The sequence below is a fragment of the Mercenaria mercenaria genome, chromosome 10 (assembly GCF_021730395.1).
Source record: "Mercenaria mercenaria strain notata chromosome 10, MADL_Memer_1, whole genome shotgun sequence".
Classification (NCBI taxonomy): domain Eukaryota; kingdom Metazoa; phylum Mollusca; class Bivalvia; order Venerida; family Veneridae; genus Mercenaria; species Mercenaria mercenaria.
In genome coordinates this window covers 19,958,475-19,981,201 of record NC_069370.1, presented here as the reverse complement: position 1 = coordinate 19,981,201, position 22,727 = coordinate 19,958,475, and the positions used below count along the sequence as shown (strand labels likewise).

Below are 22,727 nucleotides of genomic sequence, written 5' to 3'. Positions count from 1 at the left end.
TTTAAGCACGTTGAACTTCAGGGCTGTTATATTTCGATCTTCTCAGATCGTTCAGCACGATTTTTATGTTGTGTTAATGGTACTGTTTTGTTTCTCAGCATGACCATTTCGGCCAGGGTGGTTCCAATACTCCCGCTTTCATAGCCTTGGGTATTGTATGATCACCCCTTGGATATGGTGCCTGCTTTTTAATTTTGTTTTTTGACAGTTCCTGTGATATGCAGGCTCCATAAGCTCAGATCCCCTTTCTAAATTCCAGTTTGTTTAGTACTGCCCATTGTTTTCTCGTTTGTGGCAAACCCGTAATTTTATCTGGGGACCAAACGCCGCTTTTCATGGAATTATACGCCACAACCCGTGTATCATTGAAGGTTCCATGTTCACCGCCGTTTGAATACATCTGCGGATGTCTCTAAATTGCTTTTTGTGCTTTTAGCATGTGTAAATGTTGAGTTCTGCTCAACGCGGGGCTAGATGGCTTGGACGGTAGCATGCATTTCCACTACTGTCCATGAACAGGCTCGATCAAACCGAGCCTGCAACATTTTCGTTTTTGTCGTGTTGAGCGACCTGTGAAGTTTCAACTTGTTCTATTTCAATGAAAATATGTAGTTTTTCTTACCTCACCATGCAGGATGTTGACAAAATCAGCAGGAAATGCCGGTAATGGAACGTCAATATACCGTGTGTTTAGCGTACCCGCCGTAAATGCGACGCATACGTTAGACAAGGTGAGATATAAAGATGCTCAGATACAAGACATTTCCCTGATTCGTTTTAGTGCAAGATTTTAAGGCTTTAAGACGATTGTCCGAAACTGTATATTAAAGATACTACTAGAAAGTTCTTTAAGGATGCAGAATACCTTGTTACTAGGGTAAGTTTAAATTAGTTGAACCGTAGCAATTTTTTGTATTTCGTGTAATTTAACGTTTTAGCTGCTACAATCTCAAGTTCGTTTACCTCTGTCCTTTCAAGCATAATTTTCATCCTAGTTTGAAGTTCATGAACCTCCAAAGGCATGTTTTATATTGAAAGAGAAGAAAAATACGGATATTTATCACTATTCAGTTTATTTCGGTTTCACTGTTATATGGAGAAGTCAATCTGACTAAAGTACATATCCTATTACGCTACGCATAGGATCTGAGAACGACCTATTCATTGCCTCGTTCTGACGATCCTTTCGCTAGCCAATCAGAGCCTAACTTACAACATCTTGCAAATCTACCTGTAGCCTTGACTTTTGATATTTACAATTCTTATGTAATAATGTATCAGATAGCCGGTTAGCTCAGTCGGTAGGCCACTTGCTTTGTAAGCGAGGGGTCCCGGGTTCGAGCCCTGGAATGACTGCACATTTTTCTTACTCTTTGACATTCGAACAAGTCGTCTGATTGGATAAAATAAAAATAGCAATACTGGAAATCCAAAATATACAGAAGACGAATGTGAATGGGTCGTTCTCAGATCTTCGTTTGGAAGATCAAGTACTTTAGTCAGATTGATGGAGAAGTCTTTGTCGTTGATTATTTTACTAGTACGCGCGTTATGATAGCCTTTCAGAAGAACATTCACGAGACATTACTTTAACGGTTTCTTTCACCAAGCAGAAGCAAGGAAATAAATAAAATACAGTAGCAAGAATTGTGGATAGAAACTTGGATTGTACGCAATTCTTGCGGTTATATTTTTTATAAAGAGCTCTGTTCGGGCATTGGGTATTGAACAGTAAAAGACAGTTTTAGTCATCCCATGGAATCAATGCTTTATGTACAACCTTTAATGCTATATCTAAACTCCTACTAGCCTACTTACTAATTATAGTATGACACAGGAAGTGCGATTAAGTCATGTTTTGCTTTTCTATTGTCCAGAAGAATTGTGCAATTTTATTACTACCATAATATTCCTACGGAATAATTGATTGAGTGCAATGAATGCTTCCCAATGTAATTAATCATCGTTTTCAAATGTCTTGACTTGTTTTTTATTAAAATTACTATGTCAAGAATTATTTTCGTTCAGTACATAATATAATGTGCGTCAACATATTTTGCAAATAATATACCAAAGTACCTGCTGTATTCATACGACTCGAGTTTCAGTCTTCTTTTTGTGTATATAGTATAAATTCATTTTTACGTATAGCCATAAATATCAACCACGACTTCTAATTTGTATTATTTCAGCGTATGAAAGAACAACTTTTTTCAGTAACGATCAATTGCAATACAAAAACTTTTAAAAGCCATGAATAGAAACTGCAAATTGCTGCAGAAATCGCAGGTTTAAATATCATAATAGGCTTTAAGGAATTACATTTAGAAAGAGTTTGGGTACAAAAGAATTCGTAACAGGCTGTAGTTTAACTAGTCTCCGTTAATGGAGAAGTCCTTTCATTAAAGATAGAATTTCAAACGAAGAAGAAATTCTAGACATGGGAGATGGTAAAAGGTTCCGGAAACGTCTTCTAATGTCTTTATTTTATTCTCGGAAGAACAAAATATTGCATATGCATAGCGCAGACTCGAGGCATAAATGCACAACGCCGTTGATGACTGACAAACTATTCTAAATATTTGAGCAAGTTTACTACAGCCAACATGATGCAACATCAAAACTTGACAATCAAAATGAAACATTCAATGGACGTGTTTTCATAAAACAATTATACTAATGTTTTAATGTTTAAATGTATCCGGTTTTTGCTATACAAAATTCCCTATTCACTGAGCTATATCTAAATTGTTGTATTTCAAACAAACGTTGTCTTCAGCTAAATACGTAAGCATGTTGCGCGTTTCAAACCGCGACGCCGCGACGCCGCGACGCACAAATGCTCTTTACTGTAATAGTTGAACTTATCTGAGCATCAGTTTTTACTATGACAGAAATCAATAGCTGCAAGAAGAAATAACAATTATGTTGAGGCTACTTTTTGCAATTTATATATTGATGTAATTTGTCGTATCCATACTGGCTTATCCGGTTTACGTATTACTGGTAACGTTACTAAATATTAAGGGTAAATAACTTGATTTCATTCTTTACAATTGCATGTATGTTTGTTCCGTCACACTGAAATATTTGTTGGCTTCCTTTTCTCCATGCCGCATCGTAAAATATTTTGAAAAAATATATACACTATTTTAACGTAACGTCATAACTGCAGCGGGTTACTGTGCATGTTGTTGCCACCGATAATGTATAAATCTCATGTATAGCTTTAATCTTGAGACTTTAATTTTGAATATTTTGAAAAGGACGATTTATATGCAGTCTACCTATATTCTTTTTGGAATCCTTTTTTACAGGAGCTTTTTGACTGACCGTCCCTCGTTTTATATTCCGTACGGTCTTTAACTAAGGGGCATTTTTGTTCAGATAACTTGTTAGCTCATTTATAATACTTGCTGAGATTTTAAGAGTGCCTAACAATGATACACGTCATTGTCCCCTTTTATGAAAATTATAGAATAATAAAAAGAATACTGCTTGACTAAATTGAATTCAAAGCCCTCATATTGTTTTGAATGTTCTGATGTTTAAAAAGTACTCCGTAAAAAATAATACATAGCACTGTAATAGCGCCAAGGGTATAACCAGCTATCACAAATTGTAAAGTTATTCTGAACACTTTTGCAAACGCTAGTACAAACAGCGATGGCGTTAAAAGAACATCACATTAAAGAACGATATTTCCCAACATTTCTCGACGATCATTGTAACACTTGTTACTGGAAACTTGAAAATATATATAATAAATAAAAGCTAAAGTTATATGCAGAATAAATTCAATAATAGTGAGACATCAGATGGCATGAAAGGAGAGGGCATGATGTACAAATACGCGGCAGATTCCACATCACCTTTGGCCAATTTTGAGATTAACTTGGGTATGCTAAAGCCACGACTTCAACCCTTTTCAAAATACTGACAGTTTTTTTTTTTTGTATTTGAAAAAGTATCTCCGCGCCATAGATGACTTGCTTGGTTAACAAAAAGTACATAAACCATTTTATAAGAGTTAAACCGACATTAAAAAGTGGCAGAGCTGGTAATGACGACAGGCTTATCATGTGTATCACAGAAGACGAAAGTCGAAAGCCTCACACAAACATATAAAATCTTCCATTCTGTTGAAGCGCAGTAGAATCATGATCAGTCAACTATCTAATGTTTTAGCAGTTTTGTCTAGTAGATGTCCATTACAAAACAACGACTCAGGTTGGTACTAATGAAAGTCACTCTGACTTTGAGACAATTAATGAGACGGATTTAAGCTTTGTAACATGGAATAAAACAAACAATACATATCGGCTCGGGTGTAATGGGATATTGTCAACTTCGTAAAATTACTAACACTATCGCGTAAGGTGGAGAATCCGGTACCACTCTCGCCGGCGTGTGTTATCATTATAATAATAATTGTTACAAACACATATAACAAGCTAAACAAACGATCCTGTGGATCTTGATCTCTTCAAATTGATCTCAATTTGTTAACGCATAAATGTTGATTTTTACAATATTTTCTTTGGATATGTGCCAAACATGTCTGCTGTATAGTCTTAAAGAACGTCTATTGACGATTATATTTCATTATGATGACGTGATTGTATCCATGACCGACTAACCAATATCTGTTTAAGTAAGACAGACTGGTTAAAAAACGGAAAAGAAAAGAACCTATACAATTGTTAAATGTGTATGTTATAACTGGTACAAGATACTTTTGAATATCGTTTATCGACGAAGACATTAATGTGTTATGTTGTTTATTTTGCGTCATACGATCATATGACTTTACGTTCTACAACTTTATAAAGCAATATAAAGAAACATTTTACTGTACGGCGCTTTTTATGAAGACTTTAAGTATTCGTTTTACAACGTAGGAACATTTCTCTTAAATTTATTCAATGCTACACTTGATATGAGACATTACGAAGCGAAACAAATGATGCGATAACACAAATTTGATATTGTTTGAAGCTATAAAGTATGCATAAATGTAAAGATTTGTATGAGGATTACCTTTAAGCAGAAGGAGTGGTCTGTGCTTTGTTTGTGAACTGCCTAATTTTAGTACAAAACGACCAATGATGGCCCTATATATCGCTTACTGGAGTTTCACAGCTCAGACAGGTACAACAAGAAACTGCAAAAATTACTTCAAATTAAAAACCGGTCTGCAGATTCAGAGATTGTCAAGGCTATCCATAGAGATATAATAAAGAACACTTGATCCGCCCCGGTAATCCTGGATTTTTTGACAAATTAAGTTTTAGTAGAAAGTCAAGCAAGGAAAATTTTTGAGAAACCATTTTAAAATCGCACCATGCCTTCTGGAGATGTTACCTGGTTTTAGCTCGAGCAACCATATCAGAATAAAATGAAGACCGTTAGTACAGTATATTGTAAGTCAATGAACATTTCCATCAGACCAATGATTTAGGATGACAATTGATAACGTTTTGCTTTTGAGGAATCTGAAAAAGTGGAACAGTCTTTATATAAAATGACATAAGTAACCTTTGTGTAAAACCAAAAGAAAATCGAGGGAGCAGTTTCTAACAAGATGATATTTAAAGATTCTGCTATACAGACCAAAAAAGCATTTCGAAACATCAGCTTCAATCCGGTGAACATGTTTAGACATCTAAATGTCATATTCCCACATCTAGGAGAAATGACAAGCCTCGATTACATAATTTCGCACATTATCTATTTTATCGTGGTGAGAATCGTCCATTTCCTAATGTTTCTACCATTATTAGGCCGTTTTATAATGGTCTTTTTATGTTGTACTGGCTCGAGAGCGAAGTTTGGAGGCTTATACAAGAGATCGAGTATCAATTTCAAGGCCATTGTGGAAACACATGAAAATTGACAAAATTCTTAAATCCTTAATTCAAAATACACATAGATCACATGCCTAGAAAATACTAAGCATTTGCATTCTTGCATTACGAAAATATTCTCCTCTTGCTTATATACATATATTAAAAGATACGCAAACTACGATATATTCACAATTCCTTTGGTGTATATCCTTTGGTCAACAGGTTGCTGTTGATAACACGAATCAAATAAATTGTAAAATTATATTATGAAATACTGACATTCATTCTCTTAAATGAGATAATAAATAATACATTTTAGTCTCCAGAGTACATCAATCCCTTATAGAAACAAGAAACTAAAGACTGTGACTCACCGCAGACCTGGAGCGCCTGTATAAATTACAGATTGCGGTATATACCGGATTCAAGCAATTTGAATGAAAAGTATCTTTGTAACTGTGGTAATACTAACCCTATCCTTTAGTCAGTATATTTAAACATATTATACGCTAGATGCGTGCGGACATGCAATAATTTGCGTATTTTTGCCATGCGCTCCTAATGATAATCACACTTCAGAACATGCGCAGAAGACCGCTCCAGCTCAGCAATAAGCAACATCGGAAATATCACTTCACCAAAAATAGTGCACATAATTACATTTAGGTTTAATCGAAGTTATTCATATAGCACCAAATATTGAAGACTCTTGAAATTCATGCTACTTCTATATTATCGAACAAATCTTGATGGCACATATCTTTTTAGACCTAGTCCATCCATTCAGAAAAAAAATGATGCAGGTATAATCTTTTTTGAGGTTTTATACAGTTATGAACAACAATCTTTTCACATTGGAATATTTGTGTATATATGTACGTGTTTATTGTCTATATGGTTTTAAATTGTCTAATTTTTCGGCTCAGTCTTTTATTTCCTCCCGTTAACAGACTTTAACAAACCAAGTCTTTTATTTTGTGTTCTTTGCATCCAAATGATCTCGTATATCTATTTTATATTATTAAGTTACACTAACAAACAATTATTTCATGTGTAAAATAACTTAATTTGTGTAACGAATATCTCTGACTTTTAATGAAAATGTTCAAAAAACACTTCTACGCAGTTTGCACATTATCTGCTTCAGTAGAAGATAATATTTTCCCAGGAGATTTTTATTACAGTGACACGTAATAAATAACTTTAGATCTAATACACATGTATAAACAAAATCTTCAATAAGCAAGTCTCTGCAATATACTGAGAATATGTATAAAATACACATTTTGTGATCATTATGTATAATTTAGCAGTACGCAACAGCTGGAGATAATTGGTTTCTATTTGACTATGAACGTTCTCTAGTATTATGAGAACGAAATTTTATGGTATTAATATCAAAACGAAAGATTTTACGGGCTACCTGTAACTGGAAGCTTATGTAGCAAACAAAACAACTATGTCAAAAAGTGACCGAGTATTGCAGTGGCAGTACAGTAGTCCCCTACCCGTATAAAACACCTTAACTTGATCTTCAATAGTTGCCTTGACCTTTGACCAAAAACCATGGATCGTGTGTGCGGCACACAGTCTAATCATGGGGGAACATTTCTGTGTAGTAATAAAAAATTCTCCGATGCAATTAAAAGTTATGGGACAGAAACTCAGTTTTACTTGACCTTAAACATGACCTTGACCTTTATCCGACAAACCTACATCATGTGTTGACACATTGTCTCTCATCATCGGGAATGTTTGTGAATGTCTAAGTTAATTCATCAATGCATATAAAAGATATGGAGCAGAAACAATTTTTACTTGACCTTCAAAAGTGACCTTGACCTTTGATCTACAAGCATAAATCATGTATGTGCATCATCTACATATTGCCTTCTATTCATTACTAAGTTTTATGAACCCAGAATAAATGCTTTTTGAGTAATTTGCAGGATCCAAATTTGGATGGACAGACGAACAGATGGAGGGCATATCTATAGTCTCTTCCGGTGTTCCACCGGTAGGGGACTAACTATGTGCAGCAAATAATATAACTTACCAGTACAATAAAAGATGTAATTAACACATCCCTACAGCAAGATGTTAAGGATACATTTCTATAACCTACTTTTATCTTTAAAATAACTGGGTACTATAAAGCAAAGTAAGATGTCAACGTACCAATTAATTATCAAAATCAATTGGTTATGAATGTGAAAGGATTCCTTCAAAGATAGAAGCTAATTTTTTAAAAGCTTCTTTCGTAAGATTGTAGAAATACAAACTAGTTTACCTCAAAACGAACACTAGAACATTTCAGAAAAAAACTGGCTTAATCAGGGAAATAGTTATTCAAAGGTTTCTCAATTACATTTAAATTAATCCGCTATTTTTTCTGTTATTTAATTGAGTTTAAATCAGGTTGAAACTAAGAAATAGAGCATTTAATCAGAAAACAAAAACACATTTTGTGTTTTGTGTTGGATTAAGTGAATTAGGATCAACGTGTTTTCTTTAACAGAAAAATATTCCTGTAAAAACAGTATATGTTACCTTGATTATTGTTTTTCTAATGACGCCTGAAGTTAAACTAAACCCGTCCGCTAAGCTCAGTAAGGAGAGTGCAGATCTACGGGTCGTGAGTTTGATGCCAGGGCGGAGCTTATGTTCTCCGTGACAATTTGATAACAGACATTGCGTCTGAAACCATGCGTCCTCAACCTCTGATTCATGTGTACGTAAGAAGAACTGGTTTATACTGGTACAATCAGTATTTCTTGATTCTGTACCAGTACAAACTAGTTCTCCTCATTGACAAGTAAACTCCTAAAGAGTCGATGCGAAGCGTTATTAGCGAAGTACTGGGCCAGTGCATAGTGGTTATGATGCTAAAAAAATTTAGACGAAGCCAATGCTTAGCAGTTATGATGTTCAGCATTTAAAGCGAGTCATAGTAGTTAGGATGCTCAGCGATATAGGCGGAGTTGTGAGTAGTTGTGAGGTTTAACATTTAAGAGGAAGCCAAAGCCTAGAATGAAGTATCTACTCTTTTGTACAACTTGCACTGAAGTGGACTGTCCTCAATACACGCAAACATACTTGTAAAGTATGTGCATATGTCCATTTAGTTGAATGAGAAGTGTCTATTATAATAGATGAGTTATCCCCCTTCGAAATATTTTGACCTAAACGGAGTTAAATTACAAAAGTTCAAATCAAAATTAATTCGTCCACGTGTAACTTTCAAAAATGCAGTTTCAAACAAATGTTTTAGATATCTCAATAGAAGTGCGCGAATTTATACCTAATTAAATGCAATGTATCTATTCATACTTATTTTGTGACTAGTTCAAAAAAGCTTAAAGTATTTAAGTAAATAAAGTGATTAAATAACTTTTCAGTTAAATTATTATGTAAAATGTGTGTAAAATTTTGAAAATGTTGGTTAAATAATCCAAAGATATTAGCAGAAAATTCATTTTTTGTAAAGTCGCAAATAACATAGGTCTTTAAGTCGTATGAAATATCAGTTGAATATAAATAAAAATCATCGCTATTAATGTTATGCACATTTTTTCCGTGGAGTAATTTATTTGTGCAGAACATATGTTTATCAGTAACCTACAGGACCTAAAGGGATGTCAACGTTATAAAATTTTGCTTCTGAAGCCGAGTTTAGATATACTATGCTGCAATAGTCATCATTAAATTCTATGGAACGCTTCTCAATTTCAAAATATGATGGCCCACCTTGTTGTATAAGGTTAGATATCTTTTTGTAGAGGACCAAGCCACTGGTTTCAAATTTCATATTAGTTTTGGTCAAATTTTTATAGGACAGTTTATTAGACTGACTTTGCGATGCATGGCTCTATGGCTGTGTTTTGGGTGCTCTGCGCTTCTACCCTTACCTTTTATGTTTCATGTTATGTCCCTTACACGAATATGATCACTTAGTAAGTGTTCGACAAGGTCAATGTCACTCTGGATAACTTCACCATCAAATAGAAAGTGTTTTTGATATGTTTTGGTTACATTTCACATATAATGTTTGCTTCTTAAGCCGATTTGAGATATACCATGCTGCATTAGTATTCGTTAAATTCTATGGAACGCTTTTTAGTTTCTAAATATGATGGTGCACCTTGTAATAGGTTATATATCTTTTTGTAGAGGACCATGTCACTGGTTTCAAATTTCATATTAGTTTTGGTCAAATTTGTATAGGACTGACATATTAGATTGACTTTATGTTGTCGGCCTACTTTGCGATGCATGGCTTTATGGCTGTGTTTTGGGTGCTGTGTGCTTCTACCCTTACCTTTTATCTTTTATGTTATGTCCCTTACATGATAATGATCAATTAATAAGGATTCGACAAGGTCAATGTCACTTTGGATAACTTCAGCATCAGACAAGTGTTTTGTTTTTTCTTCTTTTACTGTATGTTTTGCTTACTTTTCTCATATACAACGTGTTATTCCATCCTTACACGCCCATCATTAGACTTTATTCAGCTCGAAACTAAAGATATATATTTTCCGCTTCTTAACAATGCCCCTTATTATTTCCTAGTACTCCTCAAATATCCATCCATTCCACCCACCCATCAGACGTATTCTTACTTATTCATATTTTTAAAATTTCTAATAGTCGAGCGCAGTGCCTTCCCGATAGCACTTGTTACTGACAAAGCGCTATGTAAAAGTAATGTATATTGCATCATTTTATGCTTCAGTTTTCACATGATCCACCCGTTCATCAACGGCTTACACTATGTTGTACACAGTAAAATACAAAATGACGTTATATGGATTATATGTGAAGCATTTTTATCATTTACATTGATAAACGTACATGTAAGAGGTCGTTTTTGCTTGAAATCGCTTGAATTTCTTACACGTTTTCAATGCCTTCTACCAACTTCTACTATGGGTTGTCAAATTTTAATTTTTGTTTCGAGTTAGGTATAGTGTTTTCTTCCAAGAAGCAAAGCTTTATGTTTTGGCTGGAAAATAGATCAATGAATGGAATTAAGACGTTTGAGTGCCATGTATACAACAACAGGTGTAATATTACACTAAGGGACGTGTAAAAAAGTAGAACTTGCAAGTTACTTCAACAGTTCTTTTTAGAAACAGTTTTTTTCAAATAGTTTATTATGTCAGTCCTTCATTCTTTGTTATTTGAAGTATTAAATCGCTTATTCAATCCCTTCCTCTGTCGTTAATGGAATTTCATTCTTCTAGTCTGGCGATGACAGAATGACAAGTATTCTGTTACGTTTGAAATTAAATTTGGTATCCCAAGCGTCTCATTCTAAAATCATAATTGCTTATTTAAAACGTACACATTCTATTCACTTAATGCACCAACAAATTAAAGTGTTGTATTTCGTTCTATATTTCATAAATCGAATTTTGATTTCAAAACAACTATTTTTTCGACTTAAAGCAAGAAATGAAATTAGTTTTTAAGTTAAAAAATAATAAAAAGCATTTTTATTTCTTTCTTTGTGTAATGACGTGTGGAGGTCTTTTTTAAATTTTATTCAGCTGAGACATTTCCACTAGAGAGAGCTACAAATGTAGTATCTTATGTGTCGTATGCAAGCATTCACTCAGCTTTTCTATTCATTTCTCACCATTCATTAGTCAGTTTTGTAGAACTTATCATCTCTAGTTAATTATATCATCACTCGATTGTAACATGTTTGTATACTGAAGGAAGTCAAGCACAAATATTGCTTTCAAGTTACATCTTTACAACAATATTTAACAGATATGCAACTTAAATGTTTGCATAAATCTTTTATTTAAACAGATTGCTGCTGATAATAGGAAAAGTCAACAAATACTTGTGCTTGTTTACTTTAAGGTTTGCTCTATATGATAAGATAGTGATATGGTATGTCCTATGTAATCATAGCTGTTATCTTATATGATGGAATGAATCGATTCTATTAAATGTTCAAGGGAGTTAACTGTCCAATACCGGAATAAACAACTCCTGGTTATTCTTATTATCTATATCTGGATATCTAGAGAGCAATTTTTGGCACGATTTTCACGTGTTGGAAAATTGCATTTTCCTGTCAAATATCAATATCGATAGCAGTTTAAAAAGGAATCTTTGTGAAAAAAAATGAGAACAGGTTTGTTGAGAATTAAGCAACAGAAATAATGTTTAACAGGACACCGTGAAATACAACTGCACGTATATTCCTGAAGTGAAACAACTGCAAAATATTGACAACAGCCGCCGAAAGATTTCGTTAGAACACTTTCATTGCAGTGTAAAATTTAATTAAAAATGTGCAACATGTACTTAATCGAACTGAATTTTGTTTTAAGTATGTCGAACTAAATTTTGGTGATACAATGATAAAAGTGAACAAACTGTTTTCAGCAAAGAACTCATCTATTCATTTAGTTAAATACAATTACTTATACTGTAAAGATCTATTCTTGTGTGTAGGTACAGATATGCAAACTGAAAATAATAAAGTTTGATCGTTTAGATATGTGCATGCATATTCTCTGTGATTATATGTTGGGTTCAAAGAAATTACCTATTCTTACAGTACGGATCAATATTTGTTAATAATGTCTAAACACTTCCTCGGTATTCTAGTTATGTTATTCTTTTATCCAGCTGAATTTTGTATCACCTTGATATCTTATATATCTTCTTTGCATGGTGATATAAAAATATGTTTTGCTTCACGGTCTGTTAGATAGATCTACTTTTTTATAATCAAATATTGACAAAACCGAGGTTTGGTAATATTTACAAAAAGATTCCAGTGCTGCAGCAATTCAAACGCTCATTTCCAGGAAAGAAAATAAATGTTTTAGTCTTTTTAACAAACTGAGAAATGCATAACTAAATGATATCAATGGTCTACTGCAGCTGGTAACTACATTGTTCTCTATCTTATAGCGTTTAGGCAATCTCAAGGGTTCTCTAGTATGATGGAAATCAGATATTACTGAATAAACATTGAACTGCTTATGCTATGATCGGATATCAATTTGAAGTTGCTGACATGACATCAACTATTGGTAGATAGGGTGTTATAAATAATAAACTTTCCAATACCATATCAATTTAAGTTTGCTGAGATTACGTAAATTTTGGGTGCATTGAAAATTATAAACCATATTTTGAGATAGTAACATATTTCGATTTGGGAATAATGTTTTTCATAAATATTAATTAAGAGCTTTTCAGGTCATTTGCATACTCATGAATATTAATTGAAATGTATCAAATATGCATTTAAAACGTTCATTTAGTACACATATATCTGTTCTTAACCATTGATAAGAATCTTATCAGTTTTATAATTGTCAAAGTAAAGCTTGTAAATATTCCATACATTAAGAATATACATTATTAGTATTTAACACTTATACAAATACTGCACAACGTAGTTTACACAGTTCAGTCTTGCTCATAGTATTTTCTTTATACACAATACCATAGGACTTTGTTTTAAAAATGTCACAACTTTATTGACCTTGTTGCCAAGTACATTTCTACAGTTGGTATATAAATAGCCTCGCATGCACATACAAACATATAAACCTGGTTGGATCGGTAAGCATTTGCACATTTATCTGCCACATTTCGTCTTGCAATCCACATTAGTATATGATATGTTACGTTGGGTATTATAGGAATACAGTCATACATGTCACCCTCGGTATCCTTTGTATGCATGCCAACTTAGATCCATTATTTTACGCTATCGATGCAAAGTTGTGAAGCGTAATTAGTATGTATATAACTGGCATATATGTATAGCTATGATGGTCTGTCTGTATAAACAGGATACACATGTTGTCAGTCTGTATAACCCAGATACCCAAAATGTCCTGCATCTATACCTAAGGTACCGACAGTTGCCCTTTTTATGCCACGGCCACTCAAAGTGTATTTATATGTATCACTAACCTGACTTGTATGTTTATCCATGTTACTTACCCAGAGTGACCTGTCTACCTGGATTCATTGCCGGTCTTTATGTATATCAAGGATATCCGTATTGGCATACAGATATAGCCCAGATAGCCTGTATGTATACAATGTTTACCACGAGAGGCCTGTTTGTACACCTAGGATACCCATAGTTTTCTGTATATATAGCCAGGAAGACCTATATACCCAGTATACCCAGAGTGGTCTTTATGTGTAGCAAGTTTACAAATAGCAGTACCTAGGAGCCAATAGTGGTCTGTATTTATAGCCAAGAAGACCTGACAGTATACCAAGGATACCCAGATAGACCTGCCTTTGTAAACGGTCAGGATTTTTGTATACCCAGGATACTCAAGGTGGCCTACCTAGGATGCACTCAGGTGACCTGTCTATATACCGGGCATATTCAACACATATACTGGCCTAATGTATAGCAACGACGGTCTGCCTGTATACCCAGATTTTTTTTACCCAGAAAGGCTTATTATGTAAAACCGGGATATCCATGATGGCCAGTATATATGGCCACGATGACATGTTTGTATATCCAAGCTACACAGAGTGGTATGGTTTTTATACCGTGGATACATAGGTAACCTGTCTGTATACCAATGCCATCCAAGAACCTGAATGTATAGCCGTGACGGCGTGTCTATATAACCAAGATACCAAGAATGGTATGTATGTAAATCGAAGATACCCTTAGTAGCCTTTATATACAACTGTAAAGCCAGGATGACATGCCTGTATACACAGAATATCCAGAGTTGCAAGGAAATTCGGTTTGCCCTTCTGTATGTCCAGAATACCCATAATTGCCTGTCTGTGTATTCAGTATTCCAGTATTTGTCAGCATGTATACATGTGTAGCCAATATGACCTGTCTGTATGCACAGGATACCCAGATAGGCCTTTCTGTATACCCATGACCTGTATTCATTGCCAAGGTATCCAAAGTGTACTGTATGTATGGCCAGGGTGGCTATACATGTATGCACAAAACACACAGAATGAATGATTGTATAACTAAGATACCTATAGTGGAATGTACATGTATGTATACCCAGGATAAATTTCCTGTATAACTAGGATACCCATTTTATCTGTATCAAGACTACCTATTGTTGTCTATATGTATAGACAGATTTTCCCTAGATGTCTGTATGTTTAGAAAGTAGGGCCAGTCTACATACACAGGATACCCAGAGTGGCATGTCTGTATACCCTCGATACCGATAGTGGCATCAATATTTAGCTCGGATGGTGTGTCTGTAAACAGATGATACCAAAAATGGCCTGACTATATATCACTTCTACAAAGTTTGCCTGTCTGTATCCTAAGAATAGTCATAGTGGCATGTATGAAAAGCCAAGCTTGCCTGCCGGTATGCCAAAGATACATATTTGCCTTCTCCAAACCACTAGATACGTTTAGTGCTCAGTCGTTATACCAAGTATACTATTGATACCAATTTAGGCTACCCTGGCTGTAAACCCAATATATGTTTTAAATAGTAAATCGTATAATTATCCGTCAAAATACTTCAAAACCTTACATAAACCTTTTGTACATTTTCCAGTAAATATTAGAAAAACTGAACATACTGACTTCTTGACGGTCATTGTGAAAAGTGGTTGTCTTATTGGTTGTCTGAGATGGTATCAACCTGATTTAAAATAGTAATGTTTTTTAATCACAATACTGTGCTAAACTACACAAAACAACTATGTAAACTCTATAATGTGTGCAAAGAAATGTCATATTGACATTTGGCAGCCATTTTGAAAAAAAATGAGCGCCATTTTGGTTATCTGAGGTTGCCTACATGGCGTATGGTCTTATTATCAGTTGTATTTATCAATCTTAATATTGCAATAAATTACATTAAAACTTATGTAAACGCTCATATATATGCATACTTTTTAAAATACTTACCATTGGTGGTTGTTTTGGTCGCCATTTTGAAAAAATGGCAGCCATACTTGCTGTGTGACATAGGTTCACAGTTTGAAATAGCCGACAGATATCTACCTAATACAAAAGAATTGCCTTGCTTTTGTGAAAAAAAAAAACTACACAATTATGCTAAAGATAACTGTTGGTCAGAAGTCAACTCCACACACCTACTTCTAGCAGTATCTACACATAAAACACTTTTGATGGCGATAAAAACAGTTGCGTTTATCAAGAAATGAGTGTCCCACATATCTTTTGTTACCTTTCAGTTTTTCAAATCATGAAAATTTTATATAAAACAATAAATATTGTACAGCTGTACATACATGCCAATTCTTATCGCAATTTTGTACGATTTTGTCATTTTCATTAATATTAGTTAATATGCAAATGAGCTAATTTGTTTATAGCGATTTATTTTCATAGTTAAATACATTGGTTTCAATTAACTACCATTTTTGCTCACTTATTTCATCAAACTGGCGGAGATATGATGCCATATAAGTGAAATTAGTAAACTGCACTTAATGACCTTTGACCTAACTTCTTGACCTTAATCTGACCTTAGAATTGTGACTACCCGCATCAATGAACTACTTATATCATATACTTCACGTATAACACATAAAACTTCCATCTTCACGAAATGCCTATGTAGGTGTTTTCCAGCCACATATATGAAAATAATTGGTAAACTATTAAAGAAGTTATATCAATTACTAGTAGCATGTTTATTAATTATGGCTACTTTGTGTGTAGGGCATTCAATATGGTACGTATAATATATTTCATACCGTGTATGGAATTACATATTTCAATCCTAATTTTGTGACAATTAGAAACATGGCGTTATGATTTACTTACCTGGAAACAATATGAATTATTAAGGGTATTAGACGATCGATATACATAAACAATTGCCTTTTCAGTTACATGTAACTATAAGTTATTTGTCCCACAAAATTTTTGTAACAAACACTTTTATATTTAAAATGAATCATCATGCTTAAACGTACCTGGTAAAATCGGGTATTGCAAAAGAAACCCCAGTTCCCTACTTTCTTTTCGAAGATTTTGAGAAGCATTTGCCATTATTTTTGTATACTTTTATTAAATTGTCACTTAGGAATTATATTTACTCACAAAATACAACAACTAAAGCCCAGCAATCTTCACAATTTTGTGTCTTTAAATTCATTTCTGTTCTGTATAAGGTATCAAATCCAATACTGGTTGGGAACCATTTTCCGGACACATTTTCATATTTCGGCTCCATTATTCCCCAAAAAAATATTTTACATAAATGAAGTTCATACTGCACAAACTTCAGCTCCTTCCGTATCCGATGTTGTAATCAGCATCACGTTGTGACGTAAAATATGGGTTCCATGGGGCCTCAAATGAGGTCACTAAAATAAGTTATTTTTCCCGTCAGGTAAACCAGTATCCGGACAAATATTTTGACGGTGTTTTGTTGTTAATTTGATATCAAAATAAGTAATTAAACTATTTCTACACATTTCTTTATCATTCATCTCTTCAAAATTGCACATGAAACATAGTCCGACGTTCAATAGCAGCTACGAAAGCAAACCGAGATTGACTATAAAAAACTCGAATTTCGTCTTATACGAATTTTTGATAATTCCAATAGATATAGAATAAAATTAGTGCAAAAATCGACAGCCCTGCATCTTACGTAACTTTAAGCGTGACATTAAAAGTAGGACATGTTATCAGCAGACAATCATTATGTAGTTTGATTATTTCTTCCCCACTTGATACCTCGGCATGTGTGAACTATTGCGCATGCGCAATGCTATCTTCATGCCCCATTTAGACAGAAGTTGTTTTGTAAACGCAGGTGAGTTATCATCAAAAACCCAAACATTATACAGCCTAATAAAATAGTGGTTTGTTGTAGACATGAAGAACAAACATCTAAATGATCTAGATGAAACAATTACATGAATAACAACGAAATAAAGCGGATATTACATGTGTCCGGAAACTGGTTCTGTCCGGAAAATTGTTCCCAACCAGTATGTCTTTATCGTACTTCATTGTGTTCTGTACATATCTAGTTACTGTATTTCTTCATCAATAGCATTATTCTTATGACACTTATTATTAACTGTTTAATGACATGATATCAACACCGTATGCCGTAATCGAGTAGTTAACCCTTACCATGCTAAATTTCTATAATGGACTGGTCCATCTTCCAATTTGGGCAGTACCATTTATCATTTGAAGGGGTGTTTACTAAAAATTTACTGACTGAATAGCGAACAGTGCAGACCATGATCAGACTGCACGGATGAAAAGGCAGAATCATCTGCCGCCAGCAGGCTAAGGGTTAAGACGTCAACTTCGAGAACGGACTACCACACTGGCCATAGCTTTCGCAGAAGCGGTGATTCCAACGCCGCGGCGGAGGAAGATTCGTCGCAGAAGCGGTGGATAAATATGGCCGACTGACTACATTACATTTCTAATGAGTTTACCCATATTTTTCACGTTTGAATGAAAATAACTAGTGAGGCAGGGGCCCACAAGTGTACTCCTTCAGCCACAAACACTTGTTTAGTGCAATTATTTGTCATTAATGTAAACACTTCTGTACAGTTTGACGACTTTGACGACGGACTGCCGTTTTTGTAGAATTTCTATCACAAATGGGAAAATCTTGTACAAAGCCACCCCTGAGCACGTTTGTATCAAATCATAAGTATGATACTGTCAAGCAAAAACTATTTCTGAGTAAACTCATTAGAAAACTTACCGTAATGTAGTTAGCCGCTTCTGCGAAGAATCCTCCACCTCCGCGGTGTTGGAACCACCGCTTCTGCGAAAGCTATGACCAGTTTGACTACGGAAGACAACAAAAGATTTCGTGCCGTTCTCGAACGAGTCACAGCTACAACACAGTTCCTTTAAATCATTTCACTAAATCTGCATTAAAATCTAATAAGCGATCTTTACGAACAGATCAATTGCAGTAAAACACACAAAAATGGCCCTGGCGCTGTCAATTAAATCTGTCTCATCTACATATCAACTGCGCACAATTTTGAGAGCGAAAACTAGACGGAATATTTCAATTGATTTTAATTCCACTTTTAATTCGTTTATTCACTGAATGGTTATCACATTCTGTATTTCTCAATATTGATGTTTTGTTATTTTGTTTCTATTATAGTTACTTTGAAAGGATATATCTATATTTTTTGCGTGCATGCGTGCGTGCGTGTGCGTATATGTATATGTTCTGTGTCTCCTGATTATCATATGCCATGACATAGTAATCATCGGTCTCTATGTCAGAATGGATATAAATTCCTTTCATATTCGTGTGACTGTACAAAATGAGTATTCTAAACTTGGAAAATATCATCATGCCTACCCTTTAAAATTACATTCTGTTCTGTTGTAACATTTGTTTAAGCTATAAATCATTTCTTTCGTTGACTGATTTAATTTATATGTGGCAATCCATCACCTTTTTCTGTCAGCTACGTTAACATCTGCAATTCTCCCTTAGGGGTTGTGTAGATCAAGCTATTTTCAGACATATTTACTCGATAGTTTACTTAACAACAAGCACCGACGCTAAAGTTTTCTACATATATCAAAGATACACATTTTAAAATCTGCATAAATCCCTTTGCCTTTTGAAAATACCTGCTGATGATATGAAAAATAAGCATGTACAAATGAACTAGTTAAAATGGCTCGCTCAATATTATGATATGCAGAACCTTAATAAGTGCATACTGATATAACGAAACGAATGTCGCCTTGTAGTGTAATGTTAAAGGGAGAACATTGTCGCATAAATTGTCGGGACAAACAGCTCCTCGTGTTTATTCGGCCATTGAATATTTAGTGTGCAACTGTTGCACGATATTCACATATTCATAAATGCATCTTGTCAAGGGACAACATTTTTTTTCTTGCTTTTTGGAGAAATACTGGAATGTATCAGTGAAATATAATCGATAATTTGCAGTTCCAAAGCAGTTAAAATATAATTCTATGTTTCACTGGTACGGGACTGCAACTGAACCCCAAAGAAAACACATATGCCCCATGATTGCCTGTCAGAGGAAACTTGGTCTGTAATCTGCTATTACTTTCATCTTTGATCTAATGACCCACAAAACATAATGATTCATCCTCTGACCATATTATCATACTATCTAGCTTGATAGTTTGCCCAGTCACGCTTTCAAGCTTGAAGATTCTGGGTCAAGCGGTTCTCGACTTATTTAGCAGAAACCATTTCCAATGTTCAGGCCCCTGTGATTTTGGTCTTAGAGTTATTGATCCAAAAATTACAAGGGTTTATTAACTTCATAAGACCAAACCGATGGTTTTTGTTAAGTGGTTCTCAGAATATTGAGCGGAAATCGTTATCAAGGATCAGGCCACTGTGACCTTAACCTTTGAATTATTGACTCAAAAAAACATTCCAGGTCATTTTCTTCATAAGCCAAATTACACTATCAAATTTGAAGATGTTAGGTCGAGTGGTTCTCAAGTTAGTGAGCCGAAACCGTATCAAGGTTCAGGGTCCTGTGACCTTGACCTTTGATTTACTGGCAATAAAACAAAAGAGTTCATAATACTCCAAAAACCTAATCATGCTATCAAGTGTTCTGGTTCTTGGTCTAGTAGTTCTCAAGTTATTAAGCGGACACCGTTTTAAAGTTTCAGACCAATGTGACATTGACCTTGACCCAAAACAATTGGGTTAATCTTACTTGATAAGCCCAATCATGCTATCAAATCTGAATGTTCTGGGTCCAGTGGTTCTCGGGTTAATGAGTGAAAAAATGTTCGTACTACCGACAGGCGGATGGACCGACCGATGCGACCGACATGTGCAAAGCAATATACCCCGCTACTTCGAAAGGGGGCATAATTAGAAATAATCGGATTTTTTTCCCAAAATATACTTCAATTAAGATATATAGCTGTACATAAATACCTTAACATTCCATCCTATTCAAATTTAAAAGAAATTTAAAATGCAATTAGAATTATTCATATATTCTTTCAAAATAGATACTGTGACATCATATTGTGACATCATGACGCACAGCCGCGCGGATAACATGGTTCAAACGTAATGAATAAAGTGTTATACATGTAAGATGGAATTATCTTTTACTCGTGAGCATCACATTGTACAGTGTAACTCGTGCCAACGCAAGTCTTGGAACAATTTCATTTGAAGTGTATTTTGATCTTATATATTAAACTGAGAAAAAAAATACCCCCTCTGTACTGTTTTTCAGAAAAAATCATTTTACTACTTCTTTCTGGTTAAAAACAGGTACATACATCTCTTGAAAGAGACGTGACCCTAGATAATATCAGAATTTTATTACATAAAAGATTCATGGTGTGTAAAGTATAATTAATAAATTTCATCTAAATCAGAAATGAAATTGTGTGCGTACGACATGAAAATAGATTTCGTCTACTGCAAGAAATGGCTAAGAAGCATGAATACTGACAGAACGCCTTTAACTTGATATCGTACATGCATAATTTACCAATTATTCAATCGAAAAGAACACAATTGCAAAAGTCAAAATAATACTAAAACTGTACATCACGCTTAGTCTCTATGTAAGACTATATTAGGAACAAAATATACCTTTCCTTGTCCTCCAGTACAATATTCTTTAACACTGTTAATATTTCCTCTTTCAAATTATACACGATGATATCATAATAACCTGTATCTCTCCTATGCAATATTGTAGCACAGCCCAAATGTCAAAAATAATTTCTTCCGCGGTCTGTTCTTTAATGTTATTAGATATTTACAACCGAGTTTAAACCACTGCAAATGATAATATTTTCTGCTCTTTCGTTAAAGTGAAATGTATTGAATAACTTCCAGTGCTATTCGTTGACAAGTGGCAAGAAACAGAAAATAAATAAAGTAGTGTCAGTCTCTACAAACTGAGAAATACACATAAAATAAAAATATCATCAAAAGCCCGCGACAGCTGGCTAGTATTTTATTCTCCGTCCGATAGCTTTTAGTCGCTAGGTTGATGAAAATCAGATATCATTGTATTTATAAACAGTTAAAGGCGTATGCTATTGGCGTATAAACTTGTTACAAATAATATGAAGCGTTTACTTATTCATTTCAGCACAGGTAGAGTAAGTGTTAGCCAAAGATTAGAAGTTATGTGAGCATATCATATTATAAAGGGATTTACTCTTGGCGAGGTCCTTAATAACGAAAGTAAAATTTCGCGCATGCGCACTCTACGTAAGGCAAAAAGACATGACCGCACAATATAAACTACGTTAAAGTTATACCACATTTCAATCTAAAACAAGTAAAAGTATAGTTTCGACCGACAGCGGCCAATTTTTTTTAATCAAAGATAGTTTAACGCACAATCAATCTAAAGATTAAGCATTTGGCAAAGAAGTTACGATCAATAGAATTAATCGAGTTCTGTATTTGTACAGTTTTCTCATTTCCTTATTATTATCATCTCAGTTTATCGTCATTCCGTGTCATAATATATATGTAAATTAACTGCCAATACTACATATTCGCATAATAATGGAAGGTGCGTAGATATACGTGTTATGTTATATCGAAAGTACTTTTTTCGATTTAAAAGACTAGTTTCAGTTCTTTTCAAAGTATTTTTAATTTAACATCAAAAAGCTGCAACGGTGACTGCGTGCTTTGAATTTGGCCTTTTCGGTTGGATATTTGTCCTTATATTTTTATTTAAAGCTATACTGTCTTCAATGTGTTGAAATAAGGATTACATTTCTTATTAACTTTCAGTAGTCTTGATATGGAAGACTGTCTTAAATCCATTTCCATAAACGACAGCTTCTGTATCAATACTTATTTGCACTAATTGCTTTTGTGATTGTATAAATATAGTGTG

The 22,727-nt window shown here is 34.2% G+C and overlaps 1 protein-coding gene across 4 annotated transcripts in view; it reads right to left on the bottom strand.

Moving 5' to 3' along the window:
- The window catches only part of LOC123559706 (dual 3',5'-cyclic-AMP and -GMP phosphodiesterase 11A-like), a 171,718-nt gene extending 149,940 nt beyond the window's left edge, over window positions 1-21,778 (bottom strand). For 3 of the 4 annotated variants that reach the window (XM_053552436.1, XM_053552437.1, XM_053552438.1), the window contains exon 1: window positions 21,455-21,773. The gene's annotated coding sequence lies outside the window, so the exon portion shown is untranslated. Of the gene's footprint in view, window positions 1-21,454 lie in introns of all 4 variants that reach the window. The other variant, XR_008372660.1, reaches the window with a different exon arrangement.
- Between the last annotated feature and the right edge of the window lie 949 nt (window positions 21,779-22,727).